The sequence below is a fragment of the Periplaneta americana genome, chromosome 15 (assembly GCF_040183065.1).
Source record: "Periplaneta americana isolate PAMFEO1 chromosome 15, P.americana_PAMFEO1_priV1, whole genome shotgun sequence".
Taxonomy (NCBI): Eukaryota; Metazoa; Arthropoda; class Insecta; order Blattodea; family Blattidae; genus Periplaneta; species Periplaneta americana.
Genome location: NC_091131.1, coordinates 134,615,604 through 134,627,663, shown reverse-complemented (window position 1 = coordinate 134,627,663; position 12,060 = coordinate 134,615,604). Strand labels below are relative to the sequence as shown.

At 35.6% G+C, this 12,060-nt stretch overlaps 1 long non-coding RNA gene across 1 annotated transcript; it reads right to left on the bottom strand.

The window, feature by feature from the left end:
• Window positions 1-1,771: 1,771 nt before the first annotated feature.
• LOC138715361 (uncharacterized) lies at window positions 1,772-11,575 on the bottom strand. Its single transcript, XR_011336255.1, has 2 exons — window positions 11,196-11,575; window positions 1,772-2,135 (listed from the first exon to the last, which is right to left on the bottom strand). It is a non-coding gene; the product is annotated as an uncharacterized lncRNA (long non-coding RNA).
• Window positions 11,576-12,060: the final 485 nt, after the last annotated feature.

Below are 12,060 nucleotides of genomic sequence, written 5' to 3'. Positions count from 1 at the left end.
ATCCGAAAGACGAGGGTAGTCTCATCTGGCAGATACAAAAAGGAGGAGATCTTAAAATTCTACACTAAAACCATTACAAAATACAACAAATCACTTACTTGTATATTTAAAATCCTGCGAAATCATAATTTTCGTCGTCAAAGGCAAAGAACTGGTCAAGCACGTCCTCACTTTCAGTGTTAACAGCGTCGTCATATGGTCCCATTCTGAAAGTGGTGACTCAGTTCTACTTCATCAGTATTCCATAACAAATCATCCTCTGGACATCCATAGCGTTAGAAATTCCGCACTTATTTTTTAAAGGATTTTATCACTGTTTCCACTTCCACTTTTTTCCATGATTTCAGCGCGAACTCATAAGTGACGCAGTACACATGTTCATAGTTTGGGGTTCGTCTTGAAGAACAGATATAAGCTACAGTAAAACCATAATACTGTGCTCGAAATTTATACCTCGTCTTATCTGTGGAAATATACGCCTTCTAAAAATTTAACACATGATAGAAAAACATCTAAAGCTTTACACACAATAGGACAATATATACAAGCATAAAAAGATTTAAGACAATACTGGGTGTTCAGTTCAAAATGTGTCTTGGCTCGCTGTATGCCTTCATGTGGCTAGCTGATGAGCCTAGAGAATTCAATCTTCCTACACTTCCGCAGCTCAGGTGTATAATCTAAGAGGCAGAGAAGATGGCTAGCAAGTACAGCGTTCATTCTGAAGAGTACGTGCCGATACGTACGGTAACGCCAGTAGTGGCAGGAATGTGAACTGTTTGGAAATACGTACTGTCGGGATATGGGGAGAGGGTTAAGACGATTACTTACGTATTTGTTTACATTAACTTCGACGGTCAACATGGACACGGAGCATTTGATTTGTGTTGTGGAATGTTACCGTATGCAACCGATGATAACAAATACCCTGCGTACGACTTGCCGGCGCAAAACACAGTTCGAAAGAGGTTATGGTAGCACACAGACAGTACAGACCGCCATCTGTTGCTACGACGTTCAAGTTATACCGTACACGTTCTCAAGTTCAGATTGAAGAACGCCTTAAATAATAGGCAACTTCTCTAACATTTAAGCTGAAACTCGCTTCAAATCGGTGACCCAACAACAGTGACGTCATGACACACTTTGAAATGAACACCCAGTATTTAAGAATTTGGCACAGTAAAACAATGTTCATGTACAGTTTTGGTATAGAAAGTCGATCCTTCTTTCTTTTTTCGAAGCAAACAAATCAATCACAGTTTCATTAAAATTAGCAATGTTGCTAATCATGCTTTTTTCAATAGAAAGCATTGCTAATGCACTTAACTTTCCTTCGGTCATGGTACTTCTTAGAAAGGTCTTTATCATTTTTAAGGTTGAGAAGCATCTCTCGGCCTCAGAAGTTGTCATAGAAATTGTAATAACAATGAGCAATAGCTTGTAAGTCTCTGAAAATGTATATTGTAAGTTATTTTCTATGAGAAATTGCAAAAGACTGACAGCGCCACTCATATTCCTAAAATCCGATCTTCTGTAGATAATCTGCAATTCTGTTTTAAGGTGATCCTTTTCCAGAAGTTCATAAACATCTATTATTTCTTCAATTAGTTCATAAGGGAAGAGTTTCTCATATTGTTGAAATTTTTTGGCATCAAAGAGACACAAGGCAGAAAAGTGAGCAGTAAAAGAAAATCTTCTTTTTGCTTGATTTGCATTGTTGTCGCAGACTTCCTTAGCTGCCACAGTCTTATTAATGTAAGTAGACCTATTTTCTTCTTTTTTTTTTTTTTTTTGTTGGCACCTCCACATTCTCAACTTCCATGCTTACTGCCTCCATTCCCTCTCTTTCCTTCTGCATTGCAACAACATAAACTGGCATAGATACGTAGACGACATACTAAAACTATACAAAGGAAACAAAAGACAGATTGAAAACCTACACAAACACATAAAAAAAAAATACACCCGAAACTACACTACACTAATGTAAGTAGACCTATTTTCTTCTTTTTTTTTTTTTTTGTTGGCACCTCCACATTCTCAACTTCCATGCTTACTGCCTCCATTCCCTCTCTTTCCTTCTGCATTGCAACAGCATAAACTGGCACAGATACGCAGACGACATACTAAAACTATACAAAGGAAACAAAAGACAGATTGAAAACCTACACAAACACATAAAAAAAAATACACCCGAAACTACACTATACACTAGAAACAGAGAACAACAAATCCATAAATTTCTGAGACATCGCAATAACAAATACAGACAACAAACACAAGTTCAAAATATACAGGAAACCCACTACCATGGTAACACATACACAACACCTCCAATCATCCCACACAATACAAACACACAGCATTCCGATCCATGATACACAGACTCATCAACATTCCTATGAACTAGCAGGACTATAAGTAAGAAATACACACTATCAAATACATGGCATAGGAAAATGGATACAACCCCAACATAATAGACAACATCATAAGAAAGACTAAATGCAAACAACACTAACATATGAAAACATGAACACATACAAAACTGCATCATCATTCAAGGAACTAGAATACAACATAGATCTATGGCGAATCCTCGGCCTCATCTCGCCAAATATCATCTCGCTATCACCAATCTCATCGACGCTAAATAACCTAGTAGTTGATACAGCGTCGTTAAATAACCAACTAAAATAAAAAATAAAATACAACATAGAACACAGAACACACTACAAAAACATCTTAACACACAGACAAGACATCACAAATAAATACAACTTAACAAGAGTTTACAAACTATCATGCAACAGCAGTAACGACTTCTACATTGGACAGACTGGAAGATCATTTCAAACACGTTACAAAGAACATATCACAGCCTTACCAAACTACACAACAATTCAATCTACGCAGAACACAACACAAACTCCAACCACAGCTACAGCAACATAGACAAAGACATGAAAATACTAAACATCCAGCCAGAAACGTGACGTCCACACCTGTGGAGTAACGGTCAGCGCGTCTGGCCGTGAAACTAGGTCGTCCGGGTTCGAATCCCGGTCGGGGCAAGTTACCTAGTTGAGTTTTTTCAGGGGTTTTCCCTCAACTCAATACGAGTAAATACTGGGTAACTTTCGGTGCTGGACCCCGGACTCATTTCACCGGCATTATCACCTTCATTTCATTCAGATGCTAAATAACCTAGATGTTGATACAGCGTCGTAAAATAACCCAATAAAAAAAAAGAAACTTGACACCCTAACAATATGAAATTTATAAGCATACAAAAACAGACCCACACAACATCCTGAACACTCAACTCAATTTCAAAACACACACAATCACGAACACATCCCACCACAACAGGAAACCAGATGATAGCGCAGGATTTCCACTAGACTTTGGACAATGAAGCACAAGACTTCGAAACTAGTCAAGCAAGGTAAATCCTAAAGATTAACACAGTAAGGAAGTCGGAAATTTAATCATAATTAATAAGACATGTGAAACCAGTTTTAATGTATGGCAGTGAAGTTCTTATATCAATACAACTTAACGAAACAGAACCAAGCTAAGAGGATAATTACATGTAGTGTTAAATCTGCCCCCACGCAAATAAGTACTGACAATATACGTACAATAAGGTTAAAAAAGAATGGGCTGATGACACATGTCTGAGTTCCAGGAACAGAACAGTGCGCATGGCGTCGCCTTGAAGCTCCAGTTCATGTAAGTGTGCTGCATTTTGTTCTAAAACAACTGAAGAGTGAAATGGCAATAAAATTGATAAATACTAAATCTATCAAAATGGGGTACAAAATTTACCAAAACGAAGATGAATGAGAAAGCTACATAATACGCCAGATTAAAGTATGAGCCATTGTAGCATAGGTGGCTTAAACATGGGTCTAAACGAGATAGCATTGGTTGTAGGAGGTTCGAATCTCGGTTAGTCTTAGTGTTTTACATTACAAAATTACCATGTCGATTGAATATTTAGTACATAGCACAACCCGTCCCCTGGGCAACACTACTGTCTTAATAAAACTGTCTGCATTTATATCTCATTTATAGCTTTTAAAAATATGTTTAACTACAACATTAAAACATGTTACCATTGTAAACATTAATTTTGTTCTATTTCTTTTAATAATGGCTATACTCAAGTGATACTGTTTACCATTCTTCAGTTTAGCTTTGTTTTGTTTACCTATATTCTTCACAGGGAGTGTTGACAACATTTGAAAGCCAATTTTCATAAATAATAAAACAATATTTGAAATAATAATAAAAAGTAGAGTGATATGTTATAATAATATATAACATATTGAATGATCGTCCACCTCTGCTTCAGCATGTGGACGTGAGGCCAGCAGCCGGCTGGTCGGCCTTGGCCCTTCATGGGCTATAGTGCAATGGATTTACTTTACTTAATATATAACATATTATATTGATATTTCATATTCTTCATCAGTTATATGTCAGCCGATACCTGCAGCCGTTTAGGTTCTTGAAGCCCCTTTTTGGGCAGACATGATATTGCAAACATTAATTGGGGGCCTACATATTGAATTAAACCATAAAATTTTGCATGGGGACTAGAGAAGGATAGTTCGTCTTTTTATTTAGATACATATTAAAATTATTTTACTTTAATATGTGTTTTGAATATTAACTCCAGAAATAAATTGTATTTTCGTCCAAAAACACCCGTGACACGAAGTTTTTACAACTCTCATAATGTTGGATCATTCACGTCTTACAAATGTGTTATGACAAGAGAAGAGAATTCTATTACAATGAGACAATCTTCACTCAGCGATTATGTGGCTTGGTCTGCGACATTTCTCAACAAACAAGTAGAAATAATATCATTATCAACATCGTCATATTTTACGACACGGATTAAGTAAAATTATTTCATTTTCAAAGTGGTTTAATATTTGTCTGATCAGCGTTTTCTTGGACGCCCTATGTTTCTCCTTTCAATTGGTTTGTAATAAAGCAGTTTACTTTATATACTTTATATGGTACTCCAGGATTCTATTCATTCTACGTGTTGTCTCCATTTATTATTGTAATCTTCTGTTTATTGAGATATAATTATAATTTCCCTATGTAGCATGGCTGTACTTATATAATTAATATCACATAAAATTATTAATTTCTGCAAAGTATAAGAGTCTGGGAAATTATTATTATTATTATTATTATTATTATTGTTATTATCGCTATTATCACGGTTGTCATTATCATCATTATCATTATTACTATTATTATTATTATTATTATTATTATTATTATTATTATTATTATTATTATTACTATTATTATTAAGGTGATATGGTGAACACATGAAACTGACTATAAATGTATGTATGTATATATTTGTCTTGTCTTTAAGCAATATACCTTTCGGTGAGGCGGCACTTCACAATATTAGCATACAGTGCCATCTCACCGTTTTACACGCCTCTCGTACAAGTCAATTAGGACATTACTTTGTTTAAATTTCTTATTGCAATTCTTCCACTAGTCTTTTTTTGTCTGTCATCAATTCATCCCCTATTTTACTCCTAATCATCATTATACCAAAAATACTGTAACCCCCTCCTGTATGACACATTTCCCCTCACTCTACATCTCTAATTATTTGCACTTTTCACTACTCACTTTTCCACATTGCTACTTTTTAGATCTTAGTTTTCTTTTCTCACGATTTATTTCCCCTTCACACCATTTCCTTAAGTCATACTGTTTTTTCACCTTCTTTTCCCCTCTCCCTTCATCACTGCTTCCTGAACTATCTCCTACTTGCATTACTCTGCTTCTCGTCAGCCTCGATTTAGATCTTAGTTCCTTCACCCGCTTCGGAATTGCTCCCATCTGATGTCCACTATTTCCATTCGCTTGCATTGAGGTCTTGTTCTGCTCAGCTTGCTGAATGCCAGTTTGCGTCACTTCTGTTTCATCAGTTGACATCACTGCCTGCTTTCCGGAGATCGTCACTGAGTTTGATACGTTTGCATTTTTCTCGTGTACACTCACAATACTTGTGTCACTAACCTCGCCTTTAGCTACGATATTCTTGATTTTTTCTTTCAAAATTTTTCTGTTCCTTTCCTTTTCTTCTGAGCCTACAATCGGTTCCTTTAATGTTACTAAGCACTCCTCTACACTAAAAACCAAATTGTTTATCTTAATTTTGTCCTTGATGAGTTTCGCGAATTGTCCATTATTACGTGCTGCTTTAAGAAAAGGGATTAGAACTCTTCTTCTACTTCTCACTTCGTAGCTCCAGTCGTCATCTATTCTGATCGTTGTGTTCCCTAGCATTCTTCTATTCTTCATAATCCTCTCCTTCGTAACCACACTCTTAAATTTTACTAATATTGGCCTAGCTTGTTCTGAATGTTGTACTTGCTTTTTTCCCATTCTAAATGCTTCCTGTAATTGTCCATCGCTCATGTCCATACCAAAACACTCCCAACACACTCCTAATATCTTCTCATATGTATCGATACTCTGTTCTCTATCTTTTTCTTCTATACCGAAAAATAACAAGTTTTTTCTCCTCTTTTCCTCTTCAAATTGATCCCATTTGCTTTTCAGAATTTCGTTTTCCAGTTGAATTTCTTCCATCTTCTTCCTTAGCTCTGCCATGCTCTCCTTCATTACCATTAGGTCTTGTTTCACTGTACTGTCCTCCATTTCACTATTACGCACACTTATTCACCAGTTTACACAGGTCAACGCCTCTACTACACGTTACTATCTCCTGACTTGCACAAAGCAAACCAACTTCCTCTGCAACTTGCTTAAGACTCCATGAAACTGACTATAAATGTTGTTTACTCATATTTGATGTGCTTCTGATTTTCAAAAAAGCAAATAAACTATTAATTTTGTACACAGGCTAGGTCGTGCCTAATAGCCCACAATGATACTTGCATAACTAAGTTTATTAACAAATTCCACTAACATTTGTCATTAAAAATATAAAATAATACAATACGAGAAAATCAACTCTACCAGGAAGTGAACTTACACCTCTGGTTTCGAAATCAGAAACATTATCCCAATGCCACACCACCTCGTTGCAAGTGCTGCATTGCAGATGGGTCACTGTCAAAGACTCAACTGGAACAAACAACACAGCATTGCCTTCGAACAAAATGAGTTTGCTTGTGTGAGCCTGACTTAAAAACGTTACATTTAAACTGCCAATTGTACCTATTAAATACGAACTTGAGAAACAAAGTCTTATTTTGTTTGAGAAATTAAAACGAATTCCAAAGAATGCTTACTAGGAGGAACTACAAAAATTCTGAAGGAAACTCAAAACACAATCTGGCTTCTTCCAGAATATTTAAAAATTACGAAGTAAATACAATGTACAAACAACTGAAAATATAGAAAAACTTCTATTCCCAGAAATTAAATGTGAAAATGAACTGATACAATACATCACTGCAAAACATGACATTGACCAATCAGTATTAAAATCATTAGCTATTGAAACCATATGTACAAGATATCCAAAATCTGAATGGCTTCATATTTGTACAGATGGATCTCTGCTTGACAAACACAGTAACGCTGGAGCAGGAATCTAAGTGACTTTTTTAGCTTTTACGTATCTCTTGGAACAATGTCCACTCATTATGATGGTGAATTAGAAGCAATCAATAGAGCCCTGAAACAGCTTTCCATCACATACATAAATTTAACAAAGCAGTTATACTTAGTGATTGTAAATCTGGACTCCAAACACGAACATCGAGTCCTCCAGAAAACAGACTAGTAAGAGAAATTCTTTCTGCTCTTAAAATGTTACAACGGCTTTGTAAAGAGGTAGTTTTTCAATCAATACCCTCACACTGTGGAACAGTAGCTAATGAGAAGGCTGACTTCCTAGCCAAAAAAGGAACAAACATGAGACAAACTCGAAATAATATGAGTACAATCTCCTTTCATACCTCAAAAGTCAGGATCAAACACACAGTCCAGTCCTTATCTCCTTTCATACCTCAAAAGTCAGGATCAAACACACAGTCCAGTCCTTTTGTAAACAGGAATCCCTGAAGAAAAGCGATGCAAACCTTGGAATATTCTGCTAGACAGTAATAACATCCCAGATTTGCCACGATAAAAAGGGCTATAGTTATATTTCGCTTAATCACCTCTCATTTGCATTGGATTAATATTTACCAGCATCCACAGTGCACACTGCACCCTCTGTAGAAATCAAAACTCCATCATGGAATAAACAACATTTGCTACAATGCCCAGCAATAAAGAAAATAAATGCTGATTTATCACCACAGCCCACCATATATTATTGGGAGAATCAGAGAAATCCAAGATCCTTAGCATTGGTTAACAACAATAACAGTATTCAGTATTCATATTGTAAATTTGTGTACGTAACACTGTTTAATATGAAAGCTGGAATAATCTTACTCTTGTGCATTCCAGAAAAAGCACAGTTAAAGTTACGGCACTTTTCATTTCCAGGTATGATCCATTAAAGTTACACGAAAATGCTAAGCAGACAGAACAGGCACTACAAAGAGTGAACAGCCCATCTCAACAATATCGTAATAAAAATATGCGCATTCTCATATGCACTGAGTACTTATTCTTCTCAAAATTCTTTCTTGGAGCGAGTCTTGTTGGGAGTCCACCTGTATGTAGCCAACAATTTCGCACGACTGTCCACAAGTAGCATACGAGTATATACAGGGGCTCTTGTTTACTGCACATGCGCAGTGTGCTGTAAGCAAAACTTACACAATAAGATAGCTCCAAATTTGTTTTCCATATCTGTACATACTCGTATATCTGTGGTTGACACTTTTGTATGTGGTTTGTAACACCTGGGGCTATTCCACAAAGATATGGTGTTGTAAATTACAAATTACTGATGAAAGATGTTGTAAAGTATGGAGTTGTATCTTTCTGTTCCACGAAAGAATTAAAGTGTATTGTACATTACCAATGAACCGCTACTAATGAGTCATATCAATAAACATACTATGTCATAACATGAAGCAACTGGTTATCTTCGTATTTCATTAATCGAATTCAGTTATGTTTGCCTCTTTAATTGTAATGTATTTTAAGGTTGGTTATAGAGCAAAGATTCGTAGATTCTATGAATTTCGTAACACTGCAATGTTATTTATTTTAGTTTACTTCTTTAATAATGAAAAATTTACTTCCTTATTATCATCATGTTCCTCTGTGATCCACACATAATGCTCCTTGATAGTTCGATAGTTTCCCATATTAGCACTGTACTAGGGACAGAAGAAATAGGCGGGAATGGCGAACCCCTCATTCACTACCCCGACTCTATACCCCTCAGAACCTGCTGGGTGTATGGTCCTGTGCCAAATAACTTACTCCTCCATTCACACTTTTTGCATTATAGGAAAACTTAAAAGAACAAATGAAATAATAACGTGATTTCTAGTAATTGCAAATACCTGATTTACTGAATATTGTTGTTTTGTTTAGTCAACTGTCCAAACACAGGTCTCAAACTCATAAGTGACAACAATGAGGCATCACTAATGAGGTAACTAAGCCAGGAGATAATGGGTTATGGTGGCCAGTTCCTCCTTTGCATACATCACTGAATAGTAACATATTACACTAATCAGACTTTAGATTATATTATCATTTATAATATTTTGCAAGTTAGCCATTTCACAAATGTAATAATTATCATCATGTAATGTGAACGTAATACGAGAAATCAAATATTTAGCATTAAACACAATTATTAGTATTTTGTTTTTATGTGTTTTCAGAATATTGTATTGAAATAGTAACTACTAAATAAAGTTTATACAGTTGTCGACTTTGTGAATCATGAGGAAATTAAGAATTAAAGTGCAAAAAAGTAATATATTTTTCTGTGTGTAAAAAATATACACGTTATTGTAACATGAACGAATATCATAATAAAAAATACTTATGTATTAGAAGCACACTTAAGAATGGCTTAGCTTAACAAAAGAAATAACACAATAAATATGACTAAAAATTGTTCTGTACAGATTCTCTTAACTGATGTAGAGATACACCACACTCCTTCGCAGTGGCTGTCTGTGTTGACACTTTTAATGTCGTCACAAACTTTAAGTTCTTTCAAGAAACAACAAACTTGATAAATAACGCCTTTAGCATGACTTCTGATATCAGGGCTCCACTGAGACATGACAGTGATTGCCTGGATAATTAGTATTTCAAAATACTGTTTATTGTGTTATTATGATATATTTTTTCGAACAAGCTCTAACATAGTAATATCACAGACGAGCACTTGTCAACAACTAGCAGCGACAGGAAGGTCTCTTTGTTCAGGTCATAAACCGCTGGGGAAAGTGTGGAGTGAGTAGTTTCCGCACAAGACCAAAAACCCGCCTATTTCTTCTGCCTTTACTATAATAACGATCTTCACCCTCAAACTTAATTGTTGCGAAATTACAAACGCTGCAAAGTTATTGAAATGGCGTCAAAGGAGATGAAATTGTTTCTTTTGAAGGAAATAGGAGCAAGAAAAGAAGATATTCTATAGCACATATTTATCAAAATATATCTTAATATTATGAAATAAATATAATTAAATCGCATTAGTACATGTAATGTATTAGTCTCCTAATACTTGACAATTCACTAGTAAGTTAAATATACTAGTACTTTTGTGGAACACAATCAGGAAACTTCATTGGTAATTTGTAAGTATGGAGTGGTAAAATACTACTGTAGAGGAGTCTTTTGTGGAATAGAAACTCTAGTACGTTCACTACTTACTAGAGAATTTATTTGTAATGTACAACACCATACCTTTGTGGAATAGGCCCCTGGTGTTGCCAAACTCCAAAAGACATAAAACCCTATAAGGAAGAACTTAGGCTACTGCATGCAAGTTATCAAAAATCTCTACAAACTAACTTCAAGAATTAAGGAGAAATGCCCGTTGAAGACATTATGAAAATGCAATAATTTGACATGAATATTTCTCAAAGCAAAAACCCTATATTTCTAGAGGTAAACAATATTAAACCCTCAGTTTGCTGCTATTGCAATGCGGATCATGAATATTGTTGGAGTAATAGTTCATGCTAATTCAATTATTTGACCTAATAAAGAAGATAAAAGCCGCAAGGTCTTACCTTGCTGGCGAAATGTTTAGTCCACCATCATTACTTCTGTTCGGCCGGGTTAGTCTCACTCCATGGGCTGCATGTCATTCTCGGTGTCACTGCATGGGCTCCTGCTGTTCCCAGAACATTTCAGAAAGTGGAATAATAAATGGTAACATTTTAATCGACAATGGTGAAGTTTTAAGGGCTATAAATGCCGTAATTTGGCTCACTTTCCAACAAAAATAAAGATTGATGCATTAAATTAATCTTATTCCTGAATGAGTGGATTCTATGTTACATTCAGAGTTCACTTTCTCTGAAAATTTTCTCTGTCACAGATAGATCTCCCTATAGACCTAAAATACTGCAAGAAACTTTGATGATCGAATCAGCGAATTACATGTAGAGTCCTGGAATTGTTTCGAAAGTTCTGAAAGACTTGTAAAAGCCGTCTATAAAATTTTCGGAAAGCTTGGAATTTAATTTAACGCAGCCAGTGATAACAGGCGTAGATAGAATAGGGAAAGGGACTCGTGTGCTGGGGAAGTGAGTTTGATTACACTCCGGCTCACTGATTATATTAGCATATATTTTTTCTTTCAACGCTCTTGGAAGTAGTGTCGAAAATGCAGTACACAGTGTAACTTTCCACATTTGAATGAGGAAAGATAAACTGTAGGCCAATGCACTTTTTTTTCTTTCCCGCAACTTATATGTCTGTTATTTAACGAGGTCACTCATCGACTGAATTAGTGGAATGGAGAGGTTATTAAGGCAAAATGAAAGGGTTATGTGACCCAAACAAGTGATCAGACCAAGTGGGATACAAGCAGTTGTGGAATTCAATATATTTCAATTGCTGTCAATGTTGAGACCACTTCGATAATAGTAG